Source organism: Balaenoptera ricei, chromosome 18 (genome assembly GCF_028023285.1).
Source record: "Balaenoptera ricei isolate mBalRic1 chromosome 18, mBalRic1.hap2, whole genome shotgun sequence".
Classification (NCBI taxonomy): Eukaryota; Metazoa; Chordata; class Mammalia; order Artiodactyla; family Balaenopteridae; genus Balaenoptera; species Balaenoptera ricei.
The window spans coordinates 8768687-8783303 of NC_082656.1; the positions used below are offsets into that span (position 1 = coordinate 8768687).

The 14617-nt window shown below is 42.1% G+C and overlaps 1 protein-coding gene across 4 annotated transcripts in view; it reads left to right on the top strand.

Annotated features, from left to right (window-relative positions):
• The window catches only part of FRY (FRY microtubule binding protein), a 330932-nt gene that overhangs the window by 58795 nt on the left and 257520 nt on the right, over nucleotides 1-14617 (top strand). Inside the window, exon 2 of one of the 4 annotated variants that reach the window (XM_059903264.1) lies at nucleotides 3138-3209. The exons of the other annotated variants lie outside the window; for them this stretch is intronic. The gene's annotated coding sequence lies outside the window, so the exon portion shown is untranslated. The remainder of the gene's footprint in view (nucleotides 1-3137; nucleotides 3210-14617) is intronic. 4 annotated transcript variants of the gene reach the window in all.

Here is a 14617-nt window from a genome sequence, read left to right on the forward strand (position 1 = left end):
GAACACACAAATATGTATTATAAATTGATACGTGCTACGAAGCAAATGAACATATAAGAGAGGCACCCTACTTCTGATAGTTTTTGGGGGGCGTGGCCAAAGTACAGAGTTTGAAATAAAATATTATATTTTAGGTTTGGCCCATATTCCGTCCTGTCCCAGTCGTTTACAGGAGAGATCCTGGCTGTCATTTATTGTATACAGTGCCTCCCCGTCTCCCAGATCAGAACAATACCACTGGAAAATGTCATAGAACTAACAATAATATCCATCAGCTATACATAACTAAAGGTCTAGCCATCATATATAAAGTGGGACTCTAATTAGAAATATTAACAAGAATCAAGCTGCCCACTGCTAGCTTTTCTGTATCACTAGCCTGAGCCTTAAATGTTCCTCTGGTTGTGTCACATTTATCCCAAAAGGCCTTTGAAGTTGTCTGTTTGATGATTCTTAAAAGGTCAAGTCCATTTAAAGTGTTTCACTCATAATGTGGGGTAATGAAAGTTGTTTTCAATTTAAACAGAAAGAACACCATTTGCAAAACAGAATGCCCATGTTTATGGTATCAAGGCTCAAAGGTGATGTCCATCAACTTCTTTCAAATGGACCTGACCTGCCCATGTGGGGCTACTCCAGAAATCTGGGTCCAAGGCAGTGTGGGTCCAAGGCCAGCCCTCACCCAGACCAGCTCCATGGTGCCCTCTCTCTTCTTACCTTGGGCATCCTTGGCATTTTTAAAAAAATTTATTTACTTATTTTATTTATTTTTGGCTGCGTTGGGTCTTCATTGCTGCGCGTGGACATTCTCTAGTTGTGGCGAGCGGGGGCTACTCTTCGTTGTGGTGCACGGGCTTCTCATTGCAGTGGCTTCTCTTGTTGCGGAGCACGGGCTCTAGGTGCGCGGGCTTCAGTAGTTGTGGCTCACGGGCTCTAGAGCGCAGGCTCAGTAGTTCTGGCGCACGGGCTTCGTTGCTCCGCGGCGTGTGGGAACTTCCCGGCCCAGGGCTTGAACCCGTGTCCCCTGCATTGGCAGGCGGATTCTTAACCACTGAGCCACCAGGGAAGCCCATCCTTGGCATTTTAACAACCAGTTCTGCACGTGCTGCTCTGGTTCATCCTGGTTTCCCCCACAGACACAGCCTCTGTCTTTGTCCTCAGGCAGCACACCCAACATTGGGGTAAAAGGTACCCCACATTGCTCGGCTGCCACTCCCCTGAACTGACTGACTCTCTTTCTGGTTGGGGTAGGGAGAGTGCAATCAAATTCAGAGAATTGGGGACTGAGCAGTTCATCCAACAGGTGCGTCAACCTAGACCATCACCGGGCTACCGACCCCAAGGTGATGTTGCCTTCACATCTGTGGTAGCATACTGAGAGCAGTAGAGAAAATGAAATGTTTTCATACACAGTCAAACCTCACCTTTAATTTAGCATGGACTACGGCTTGTCAAGCTTCCTGAGCAGAGAGGTACTGTGGTAATAAGCATTTGTTCACGTAGGTATTATTTGACATTAGTTTGCTTATTGAATCGGCACATTATAATCCACGATATACACAGAGTAAGTTAAATTGCAACAAAATTCATTCATTCATTTATTCATTCTTTCAGGATTCCTTGAGCACCTATCTTGTCCCTGTATTCTTCTGGGTTACTAGCATTACAGCCAGGAATAAAACAGGCATAACCCCTGCCCTCACAGATCTTATATTCTAGTGAGGATGGGAGACAGACTATGAATGTGGACATATGTATTCTTTAGAAAGTGAAACATGCTTTGAATAAAATAAATGAAGGAAAGGAGGATACAGTGACAGGGGGAATGAAATCTTACCTTATAGATGGTGGTGGTCAGGGCAGATTTTGCTGATAGGCAGAGACTTGAAGAAAGAGAAGCAGTAAGGCATGTGGACATCTGGATAGAGAGAGTTCAGGTAGAGGAAAGAGCAAGTGCAAAGGCCCTGGGCTTGACCTGTTTGAGGAGCAGCAAGGAGGCCACTGTGGCCGGAGTGGACCTAGTGCTTCTTCATTGCTGGTGTTTCAGAAAGTGTAACAGAAAATTAGATCAATTCTTCACTAGACTTGCTCTGTTTTGTTACTGCTGTTGTTCTTGTTGCTAACTAAAAGTATGTGAGAAAAGGGTGTTTTAGTTCTACTAAGTCTATGTTATTAACTGGCTGAGTAGGTAATCCCAGGTGTGTGTGTGTGTGTGTGTACAGACATGTATGTCTGTATATCTACATATATACAAGTTTAATGAAATTAGGAGAGCAGTTGAGACATACATTTTTATGTTTAAATGTGAGAGTGAGACTCATCTACCTGATTTTTAAAAAAGCCCTTTGTGGCCTGTGATGCAGTCTGCCCTTAGCAATCACTTCTGCCGGTGCTATCCTTTTCATCCTCCAAATAAGGCACAGGAGTTGGGTAAGAGCCAAAGTAGTTAGAAATGTAAATAAGAGCTCTGATTCTTGGCAGGATTCCGCACACCTGTGTTAAACTACCACAGGCGCAATCCCATTGGTGCAGACAATTTTATAAGCAAAACCTGAGGGGCGGGGGAGGTTACTTCCTGAGGCCAGTCTTCTTTTCACGCACAGTCAGCCTTCCCTGACCTCCTGCTGGCCCGCTTCTGGGTACTATGCATCCTGAGAAATGTTGGGAATTTTTTTTTTTCGGTTACAAAGATAACAGTTCTCACGCTTCCAAGTGTTTCCATGTGTCAGATTCTGAGGGGTGACCTGTGTTGGGAGCAGAGCGCATGCAGGTGATACTGTGCTGGTGAGCCTAGCTCAGCTTGTCTAGCGGGAGTGGTTCTGACAGCCCAACGGGGCCATGGCTGTGACCTCAGAGGACGCCAGAACACTTGAGGTACCAGAAGAGCAAATGAATAAAACTTTACCTGCTTCAGAATTAGACTCTGAAATGCACCAATGTAGCTTCAATTGGTCCTGAGAGCAAGTTTGCAAATTTAAGAACAGTGTTTGGACTCATTCTTTGGCCATAACCAATATTTAAATATTTAATATTTTATTAAATATTTTAATGCTTCAGTCTCTCCATTGGTGAAATTCAGTGGTGTGGTGGACCTTCACGTGATGTGAAGGTACGCTAATTAATTGGTATCTTCTCAGGAAAAAAAACGTCACAGTGAGCCGTGGTGGTCCTTCTTGGTTGGAGCTGCTTCTCTGTGAATGACCGGCTGGGTAAGTGTGTCCCAGTAAAATTAAGTCTTGTCCTTGACAAGTGTTTTCAGAGCATTATAAGATTTCATGGATCACATCCTGTATCAGCCTGGTTGTTTCTAAGGGCTGAACAAATGCACTTAAAGAAATTTTGTGGTAATGGCAGAATATATCAGAATTAATCTCTAGAATTACATCTCTCTGCTTGGATATTTTAGTAAAAACAGGCATGTGATTTTTAGTCTTTGGTTTGTATGAAACAATTAGTTGTTCTCCGTTTTATTGTGTCTGTGGATTTTTACAGAAAACCACTTGACAGATGCACAACCGAAGAGTACATTTTGTATATTTAATGTATTGAGAGGGATGTTATCATAGCCGTTGCTTGTGGGCTCACCCACAAAAATAAACTTCAGCAAGCGTTTTATAGAATCTGTGATGTTCCAGGCACCATGCTAGAGGCTGGTAATTCAGAGATGAGGGGCACGATCTTCCACTTCTTTGAAGGAGCTCTCAGTTTAGTGGGAGGCAGACAAATAAACTAATAATCTCAAGACTGTGTAACAAGTGCAACTGGAGCCCAATGAGGAGCATGGGGGAGGGTTAGAGTTGAGAAAGAGGGAAAGAGGAGAATATACAGTGCAGAGCATAGCCGTATGGTGAAGTGATGTTTGGACTGCGGACAGTTCCCTTTGGCTGAAGCACAGGGTTGCATGAAGTTAGAGAAGTAGGAAAGGGTCTAGGATGACAACCAAAGGTTGAGCTTTATCCCCAAAGTGATAGAGGACCATTGAACAATCTGCAGCTGTAGGCAGGACTGCAAGACCAATGAGAAGACTGTTGGCATTGAGCCCGGCAAGGAATCATCAGGACCTGAGTTAAGACAATGGTGGTGGTAATGAAGATGGGAAGACAGATACAAGAGATATTTAAGAGGGAGAATTGACAGGGCTTGCTGAGTCTTTGGATGTGAGGGATGAGAAAGAATGGAGTTCTTGGCTTTCTAACTTGAGTGACTTAGTAAATGGCGGTGCCATTCAGGCAGTAAAGGAGACAGTGGGAACTGGGGAAGGGAAGTGGTGAGTTCAGATTTAAAGCTGTTGAATTTCAGGCACTTGCATGGTATCTAGGTGGAGACAGACAACAAAATGTAAAAAGGTACACATGGATGGAGACCTCAGCGGAAGATCAGAAGCGTAGAAATAATTCAGGAAATGTAAATTGGAGAGCGAGAGGGATTAGGAAGGGTATTCAGAAAGGGTGTGTGTGTTTAAGAAACTCTGCTGTAAGGAGGAGAGGGTGGTGCGTTGTTTCATCAGGTGCTGCTGAATCCATAAAATTGACTTTTCCCAGCCTAACTGGCCACGCGTCAGGGCATTCTCTATCATCATCAAATCAACAGGTTCCTCGCAGCACTGTTTGAGAGGATAAGGGTTGAAGTTGTTACATTAAAAGTCAGTCAAGGTCAGACAACTGTCTGGGACTTTCTAACACCTCCTGCTATTCCTGTGTAGAAAAAGAGTTTCAAAATCTCATTAGAGATGTTCTGGTCTTGATGCTTTGAATAGGATGGATGTGGGACAGCTCCACAGAGAAATCTCTCCTTATCATGTCAGAAGGAACACCTGGCCTCCTACCTTAACAGGCACTTGGTGGTTTGTAAAAGAGCACTGGATTTCAGTTCTTCCACCACTGGAGACCTGGGGTGAGTCCCTTCCAGCTTAGGCTTGGGTTTTCCCTCCATATAATAAGTGGATTTGACTATATGACTTACAAGACCCACTCCTCCAGGTTCACCAGACTTTGATTCTGTCGTCAGAGTTTCTATTTGTTTTCCCTTCCCCATCCCTCCCATGCTTTGCTTCTTCTACATGATGGTTTCTGTAGTTTTCGGTTTACAATACACTGCTAGGAAAGAGCCCCATCTACAACTGACACGGTTGGAAATTGTGGCAGGGAAATGAGAAATCAAACACCAAGAAAATTGAGACTACTTTCTTCCAGCTTACTTTCTCCTTGGCTTTTCGCCTCTTTGGGCTGCCAGCTTACTCCTCCTCTTGGCCAAAATGGGAGTTTGTTCAAACAGATATCTGGGAGCCTGAAAAATTATGGACAGCTTCTCCATGGGGGAGATTCAAGGCCTGGAGCCGCCAGGATAAAGTCACTAATGTGCTTTGACCCCCTGCCATTGGTTAATTCTAATGATTCATTTACCCCAGTAGCTGTTCATTCAGTGATTACTTACCGAGGGCCTCCTGTGTGCTGTTTATTGGGCTCACCTGGGGTCCCAGGGTGCCGGCCTGAAAAGGTGAACACAATGAACATGGAATCTACCCTAGTGGAGTTAATAGTCCAAAGAGGGAGGAAAGAATATTGGAAAAAGTTACACAATAAAAGCATAACTACAAATTGTGACAAGGGCTATTAAAAAAAAAAAAAGTAAAAGTAGCAATGAGGAATTTTAAAAGTAGGTCTGGATTTAGACCAGTATGTCAAGGGAAGGCTTCTCTGAAGAAATGATGCTTAGACAGAAAGACAAACAGGATTTAGCCAAACAAAGAGAACAGAGAAAGCATGTAGGCAGCGGAGCAGCGCTGCTTAGACCCTGAGGTGGCCAGAGAGTCGGGGGTGGGAGAGAAGGGGAGACGGGAGACACAGGTGTGGCCAACCGGGCAGGAGCTGCAAAACCAGGAAAGTTTGAGAAGAAGAGTGGAGGTCAGGGCAGCAAATGCTGCTGAGATGCCACTTCAGTTAAAGACTAAGCAATGTCTGCTGGCTCACTGGAGGCTACTGGTTACCTTAGCGGGAGTGTGGCCACAGGAGACTGAAGAGGAAATGGGGGGACAGGTGTAAAAGCAGCTGCGCTAAGACACTAAGCTATGATGGGGAAGTCGGGAAGAGAAGGTAGAAATTGGAAGGAAATGTGGAATAAAAGGAAGGGTTTTGTATTGTCTGTTGCTGGCTTTTCAGATGAGAGGTTTATTCAGCGTTTTAATAAAGACAGGAAAGATCTCATAGAAAGAGGAAGGTTAAGATACAAGAAACTGAAGGAGTGAGGTCCCAGCAAGGCGGCAGAGACGGGTCAGAAGCTGCGTTTCCTCCATCCTAACAGGAGATGCGGGACGGTGGTATTGGGGATTTGGTGGCAGAAAAATGGGGGCCTTCACATCCGATGCCACCTGTGAGGCAAAGTCGTCCCTGCGAATGGGATGGCAGGAGGGGAAAATGCAAGACATGACAGCCGCAGAGGAGGGGGCCCTGCTTACCCCATGACCCCTGGCGGGGCAGCCTGGTCCCCTGTACCTGCTGGCAGGGCTCTTTTCTCCTCACCATCTGTCCCACTGATCCTGTCAGCGTTCTTAGAAGTGTATGAGGAAGGTGTTTTGAGTTTGTTTCCTGTGGTTTTCCAATGCCAAATTACACCACTTTATGTAATTTCCTTATGAATCCAGAATATTCTCCCATGGGAGCAGTGCATTTTGCTCTGGTAATTTTTCTTCCCTGTTTTATTTCTAATTAATTTCATGATCCTCCCCCCTCCATGTTCTTGCTTTTACCCTTTAAGTTGCTTATACCCTTTGGCCTTGTAATCTGAAAAGCACATGATTTTGTGTCTGTCTTTTCTGGTTGTTTTTTGTAACTACATCTCACAGTTCAGTCTGCCTTCCATCCCATTTTTATAGAACACGTTATGAAGTTGGAATCTTTCATGCAAGCCCACTTGCAAAAATATTCAAATACTTTGCCTTGTGTATTTTTTGGCCTTTCTCTCCCCCGACACCCCCTCTCTCTTATGATGAGGAACTTTCAGGCAACATTTATGGCAATAACTAGAATGTCTGCTAGATCTTTCCTTTCCTTCCCTCTTCCCATTTCTGTTAGCCACCTGGCACTCACCAGGCCCTGCTGCTTTCACCTCTGGGCTTTGTATTTGTTGTTTCCACTCTGTGTCCTGTGCTTGCACTCTCCAGATCCCTGTCTCTTTGCTCCAAGCACCCAGAGTCTCTGTTTTTCTTCTGGATGACAGTCTGAAGCAGGGGAGCCCCCTTGGAGGTATGAGTGCTCTTGTTTGGGGTTCATAAGTCCATACCAAGTAGCTTTAGAAATAATGACGGATGAGGAAGGGAACTAACACTTGGTGAGCATTTACCTGCTAGGTGCATTCCTTATGCTGTATGAACCCTTATGGTAATCCTGCTGTAGGGAGTGTGGGCCCCAGTTTATAGACAGATAAACAAATCCCAGAGACATTCCTGACTTCTTGAGAAATATTTCAGGGCCAGGACTGGAAACTGTCCTTCTTCCCTGCCTGAAGCTCAAGGGGACCGGAGGTTATCACTGTACATCCTCTGGACACTTATGAAGGAGAGGCCTGGGTAAGGACCTTGACTTGCTTCAGACGCTGCACTCCCTCTGATGTGAGGGTGGCTTGCCTGGCAATCAGGAGTCTTCAGCCCTCGAGTCCAGACAGGAATCTCCTTCACCACTAGGTGGAGATGTAGCAGCACCGCAAGTGGTCCCCAGGCAAATGGAAAAGTAGACCTGGGGACAAGCCTTCTAGGGCTAGGGCATTCGAACTTTTTTTTTCCTCTTTAAATAATTTCCTGACATAAAACTAACCATTTTGAAGTGACAGTTCAGTGGCATTTAGTACATTCACAATGGTGTGCAACCACTGCCTCTATCTATGGCTCCAAAGTAAAACCCCTTAACCATTAAGCAGATTCTCCCCAATTCCCCCATCTCTGCTCCCTTGGCAACAGCCAATCTGCATTCTGTCTTTATGGATTTACCTATTCTGGGTGTTTTTAATAAATAGAATCATACGATATGTGACCTTTTGTGTCTGGCCTCGTTCTCTTAGCATAATGTTCTCAAGGCTTATCCACGTAGCATGTGTCAGTACTTCGTTCCTTTTTATGGCTGAATAATATTCCATTATATGGATATACGACAATTTGTTTATTCATTCATCCATTGATGGACATTTGGGCTGTTTCCCCCTTTTGGCAATTGTGAATAGTGTTTCTATGAACATGGGTGTACTATTTGTTTGAGTCCCTGTTTTCATTTCTTTGAGATATATACCAAGAATGGAATTGTGGGGTCATTTGGTAATTCTACGTTTAACTTTCTGAGGAACTCCTAAACTTTTCCACAGCAGCTGAACCATTTTGCATTCTCGCCAGCAGTGTATAAAATTTTTTAAACTTTTTTGACTAAGACGCACAATGAGAAATATATTTTACATTGCAACCCAGCATTCACATGTGTGTATGTATTTATATAACATATGTATATATCATACATATTTATATGTCATACATATATATATAAAAACAGAAGTTTTATGAAATAGGGCTCACCCTTATTACTACATGATGCACCCTGATGTGTCCTTCCTATTCTATTTTAATAGAAAAATAGGCTGGTTTTGATCCACCAAATTAGTTCCACAACTCAAAGCAAAATGAAATCTTAGCTGTTAAGATAAGAGTACTATTCTAAATGTAAGTAATAACATATCTCCTTTCCATTTGGATAGTCAAAGAATTTAGGCTATCATTCATCAGTTTAGCAATGCACAGGTTTGGGGGGGAGCTTATTTACCTTATGAAAATGACATTTTAATATAGTATATTCTCAAACATGGACAATTTAGATCATATACAAATATAAGTTGTACTGCATGTACTTGACAATGTGAGGATTGTAATTAGATGTTATTCTATAGTCAAGCAATGAATTTTTGGGTGGGTATTGTACCTATGGTTTCTAGGGAAAGTCCTGTGGTACATGTTATTTTCATTTATTGAATGGTTCAGTTCTTTATGTATCACTTGAATATTTCATAGTAGAGTAAGATACTGCAGCGTGCCATGGGATGACAAAGAGCAAGTGGTAAGAGAAAGAAATAGAATCAAGAGAATTGGAAGAGGGACTTCCCTGGCAGTCCAGTGGTTAAGACTCTGTGCTTCCAATGCAAGGGGCATGGGTTCCATCCCTGGTGGGGGAACTAAGATCCCACATGCTGTGTGGTGTGACCAAAAAAGTATTAGAAAAAAAAAAAAGAATTGGGAGAAAAGCATTAGAAGCTTCTCAAATCTGCAGTGATAATTTATGACCATCTTCGAGAACCTGAAACTGTGAGCTTTCCTGGAAGGCGAGGTGTTTGGGAGCAGTAGAGACTAGGGGTTAGAGGAAATTCTTTTAGAAAGAATGAAGGACTGATACAAACAGGTCCACTCCTTGGGCAGATGGGGAAAAAATTACATTTTACTTCTCATTAACCTCTAACTGAAATTTTGTATTTTCTTCATTTATGAATATAGGCAAAAAACCTAGTATTAGCAATACCTACGACTTCACTACTAATTGAAATCAGAGATAAGTTTCATCCCATTACAGTTACTTTAGGTAGATTTCAATATTGTTTATGTTCATTATTTCATTTAAAAATTATAACTCTTAGGCTTGTCTCTAGATTATGTTTAGTGCATTGTTAAAGAAATGCATACATACAATACCATAATTTAAAATAATTTGATTTTTTAATCTGATTTTTAAAATAATTTGATAACTGTATTTCAGAATAACTGGTTCCCCCTCCTCATACACTGCTGGTGGGAATGTAAATTGATACAGCCACTGTGGAAAACAGTATGGAAGTTCCTTAAAAAATTAAAAATAGAGCTACCATATGATCAATCAATTCCACTCCTGGGTATATATTTAGAAAAAATGGAAACACTAATTCAAAATAACTGGTTCCCTTATAATCCCACGTCTTTGGTCTCAGTCATGTAAACACATTCTGAGAAGGAGCCATTGGCTTTGCCAAAGGGGTTCATGCCCTGAAATAGTTAAGAAGCCCCTAGAGCTGTCCTCCCAGTAAGAGCCAGTGGCCGCATGCAGCTCCTGAGCGCGTGGACTGTCGTGGCTGGTCCAAACTGAGACGCACTGTAAAATACACAACACGTCTCAAATATTTAGTGCAAAAAAAATTCCACTAATTTATACTTATTGCATGTTGAAATGATAATATTGGGGGTATATTGGGTTAAATAAAAGATATTAAATTGAATCTAACCTGTTTATTTTTAGTTATTATAAATGTAGGTACTAGAAAATTTTAAATTGCATATGTGGACATCACTGGCCTAGTGTCAGACCTGAGCTCCAATCCTGGGTTGACCACATAACCAGCAATTATCTTCATTGTTGTTATTATCATTATTCCACCATGTCCTAGCTGTCAGATCCCCATCAATTGCCATTTCCTCATCTCTAAGGGTAGATAGAGAGCGGAGGAAGAGTATTGCTATGTTCATTCCAGACTGAGCCTTCTTCCTAATACATTTCTTACTCTCAGAAATGCCCTGCCACCGTATCTTACCCAGAAGTCCAGCAGAAGCCCCACAGCCATATCCCTTTTCCTTATTCTTCTGCTACTTGTTGTCTTAATGAACAAAAAAATTTAATTATATACGTGAGAGTGATATACAAAGGTGAGGATATAAGAATTCATAGACAAAGTGAACTTTTTTTAATTTAAAGAATAAGAGAAAAAGAAATTCCAAGGGATATTCCCTTGGAGAGTGAAGAAGATGGAAATAAGTTTTGAGGTCGGGTGGAGTCCTAGGCAGACTACAGATGCCACTCACTCATCCTGTATTTATCCAGAGAGACTCAAGTGGCATTTGGATAAGACCCAAGCAAACCACCAGCAGATGCTTGGAGTTTGGAAATGGCCACTCAAATAGCGGGACAACCCTGGTGTGTTCCTAAACTAAAAGTCCAGCAGGCTACGTTCAATAGCTGGGAAGGTGACAGTGTGTTTCTTTAAGAGGAAAGGGCTGAGGAGGGACATCCCACCCTTTTGTTTGTCTGATCCTTAAACTGATGGAGCCCTGAGCATCTTAACACTAGTGCCCTGGGAATCCAAAGCCCTTTCATCTACAGAATCTCCTCTGAGATCATGAAATAACTTTCTGTAGACAGCAGATAGTAGCGTATCGCGTGCATCTTATGGATGAGAAGGGAATAGCTCAAGCACAGATGTGGATCACTGTGGCAGTACCTGGTGGGAGAGGGGCTGACTGAGCTTGGGTTTCTCCATAGGTAACACCACGAGGGTCAGAAGCATGACCTTCCACCTCTGTTTCCCTAGGCTTCTCAGAGTGACCTCACCCACCCCAACCATCTGCAGAGATCATTGTTCTCCCTTCTGGCTCCTAAGCATTTGGAGCTGCTCTCCCCACCAGCCTGTTAAGCTGCTCCCTTCCATCATTCAGCCGGTTTCTAACAGCCGCACCCTCCTACACAAAGCACTGCCTGTCTGGTCGAAGCAGGGTGGTGATTTCCCCACCCTTTCTGAAAACATGCCTTGCAAAAGATTTTCTCTATCCTCTAAAATATACTTGCCCCTTCACAGTTACATTTTCTACTACATTTGAACTGTGTCTGTTGGAAGAAGCATACGATGTAGGTGTTTCTCTGATTCACCGTTGCTGGGCTCAGACCACAGTCTTCTAAAGGTAGGAATCAGAGGGTCCGAACCACACGACCCCAAGAACAGATGGTCACTTTGAAGATTTTGAAGGTTTAGTCAGTGATGCCCAGTGAGGCAGACACTTGTTTTTAAAGCATTATTTCCGAACAAAGGGATATTCAATATGGCTTTAATTCCTTAGCTCAACTATTCTTAATCTCAGTGGTGATGATCTGGCTTCAGCTATGGTTTATCCCTGGTTTACAGGATGCGTCCAGTTGTATAGTTCCTATAGAATTGTATAGTTGTACAGTTCCTAGTTTTCCTCTGACCTGAGTAAAGCACTTTGACGTTGGCTCATTAATTTCCCAGTAGACAACTCCCATTATTTTCATATCAATTTATCTCTTTCTAATTCCCAATTATTTTTTGGTCCTGTGTCAACTTCTCCTACTAGTCAGCCAGTGTGTGCTTTATATTGGATATCTTCGATACTAGCTTTATCAAAACATAATTGAGAAGGTGACTCTGTTGCCAAAAAATTCAAATAATAAATGCCAAAGACTTACATAAACTTTATTGCCCAGTGTTCTGCTTTCATCATGCCATGGTTCCTCCCAATAGTATGAAGAATCCAAGGCTGGCCTGCCCAAGAGATGAGGCAGTTTGGTGATAAGAAGCAGCATCCTTCGTTCAGTAGAAAAGTAACTTGTCCAGGGTCATAGTATCAAGGTCAAAATTAGGAGCACAATAGTTTCCTGATTCCCAGTCCTTCAACTTTTGTTCGTAGGTAACTATAAACATGTGATCATACCTAGAAGAAGGAAAAAAATTTTAGTGTATGTAAAATTTAACTAGTAAGTGTATAAAAAAAACTAATCAAAACTTCTAATTTTGTCCAGTTTCATTGATTTTATAGATTTCAATAACTATACACATTAAATGGTACCTTTGAGCAAAAGTTGATCTGACCCTTATGACTTAAACTCTCATGTTTATTTTTATGCATGAAATTAGGACCATTAATGGGAATATTAGCTCTAGCCCTAAAAAGTACTTAATTTTTATCACTCAGTAATGGAAATAGCCTACCACATCTCAAAAATTTTAATGTAACTATGAAAATGCTCCTTTTGGGCTTGTTAAATTATCATTCCTATGGAGAAGAACCAACATTTTCTTAGTTCTCATTTAGATGGCAAATAGTGTTTGGGGAAGAGTGATGATTAAGATAAATAGAATTGTTTTTTACTTTATTATCTGTGCATTTTTGGTAAATAGTATGTGAAGCAAATGCCATTTTTTACTTCTTCAGAAAGGACTTAATATTTTATAATCATATATTAATTGTTAGCTGTTGTAGCTAGTTATATTGGAGCTGTTTGTATCTCAGTGTAAATAATTTTTCAGGTTGCTGGTGGTATATGAAAATAGGGTAGGAAAGTAGTACCTTTGTGATGAAGGTAAGTGGAAGAAACCTTTCCACATTTTCTCTTTACATGCACGTCTGTCAGAACAGTATTAAATACTAAGTGTGCCTTGCATTTACTCTGCAGAAATTGAGGTCAAATCTTTATATTTATACGTGCAAAATATATATGAACCACAGCATCTCCTGGGTTGGGCTCTAGGTTAATAATATCCAAACATGCAGGCCCTACCTTGAGAGGTTAATGGGAAGAATAAATTAGGTAAATATTGAGCTGATACTAAGCTAACCAGAACCCTGGGCACCGGAAGTTAGAAGCACTAAAATATTAAATACTTTTTTTTTTTTTGTACGTGCACGTTTAGGCTTTTATCTTTGCGAACTTCAGCCTTCCCCTGGTAGCCAGCTGGGGTGGGTGGCTGGACCGGGAGGACCCTCTGTGATGAGCAGGGTTCCTCTCTCCCCCTTTCCCTAATCTGGCCCTGGAGTGAAGGGGGCATTTTGCACTGGGTATTCTGGGTTCATTGCTAGCTGTAGATCTGCTACTGAACAGTTGTCTTCTTCCTGTGCGTTCATTTAATTCTTATAAAAGAACCTGTGAGATAAGCGCTATTTTTCAGACAAGGAAACTGAGACCACGAGGTGTTGAAGACTCTGGTCTCCTATATTGCTCCCCTTCTAATTAATATCCCTTGAATATTTGCTCTCAAAGTCTCCATTCATTTGTCTGGAACAGTGTTGAGGGAGAAGCCCAGTTTTCAGTTCGCCAGTTAGGAAGGTGCTGGGGTGGAGACCTGAGTTAAGGGACACTTTAGTCCCAATTCCTTGTCCTGGTGTCTCAGTGCCCGTTGCAGAAAGGCACCCCACAGATGACCAGCAGACCTACCCCTTTGTTCAGCTTTGTCCGTACAGGTCCTCTAGTTACAGCGCATTTACATCGAGGGCTCAGTAAGTGTCCATCTTTCTACTTGACTCTGAACTTGTCAAACACCCTGGGTGACACGAGCTCATGAGGGAAGGAGGCCTTCCCTGTGAGAGCAGCAAGGGGACGGACTTCAGGCTTGTCCTCTCCTCTTCTCCTGCTTAAATCTTTTAGGGCTTCCCATTGCCCTAGACCAACGTTCAGTTCCTTTGTCATGGCCAGGAGAGATGAGTGGGGAAGAAAAATGGGTTCTGCTGCTGTTTTTTAATGAAAACAATTTTAGGAGACATGATTTTCCTTGTTTATGTCTGAATCTGTGCAGCAACAAGCTGTGCTTTAATGAAGTTCTGTCACATTCAAAAAATTTAAATGTCTTTCAATTCATTTCAAAGAATTATTTGTACTGGATAGTAATGGAGTAAATGTTTTCCAAACTTGCGGAATCTATTTTTGTGAAGATTTGTATACGTGGGTTGGATTATTTTAAGGGAATGATGATTGCATTCCGTGTTTACGAAATGAGCGTTGTGTGCCATCACTTCCTATTTTTTTCTCTAATTTCTTAGCATAGGATAGATCAGCCCAAA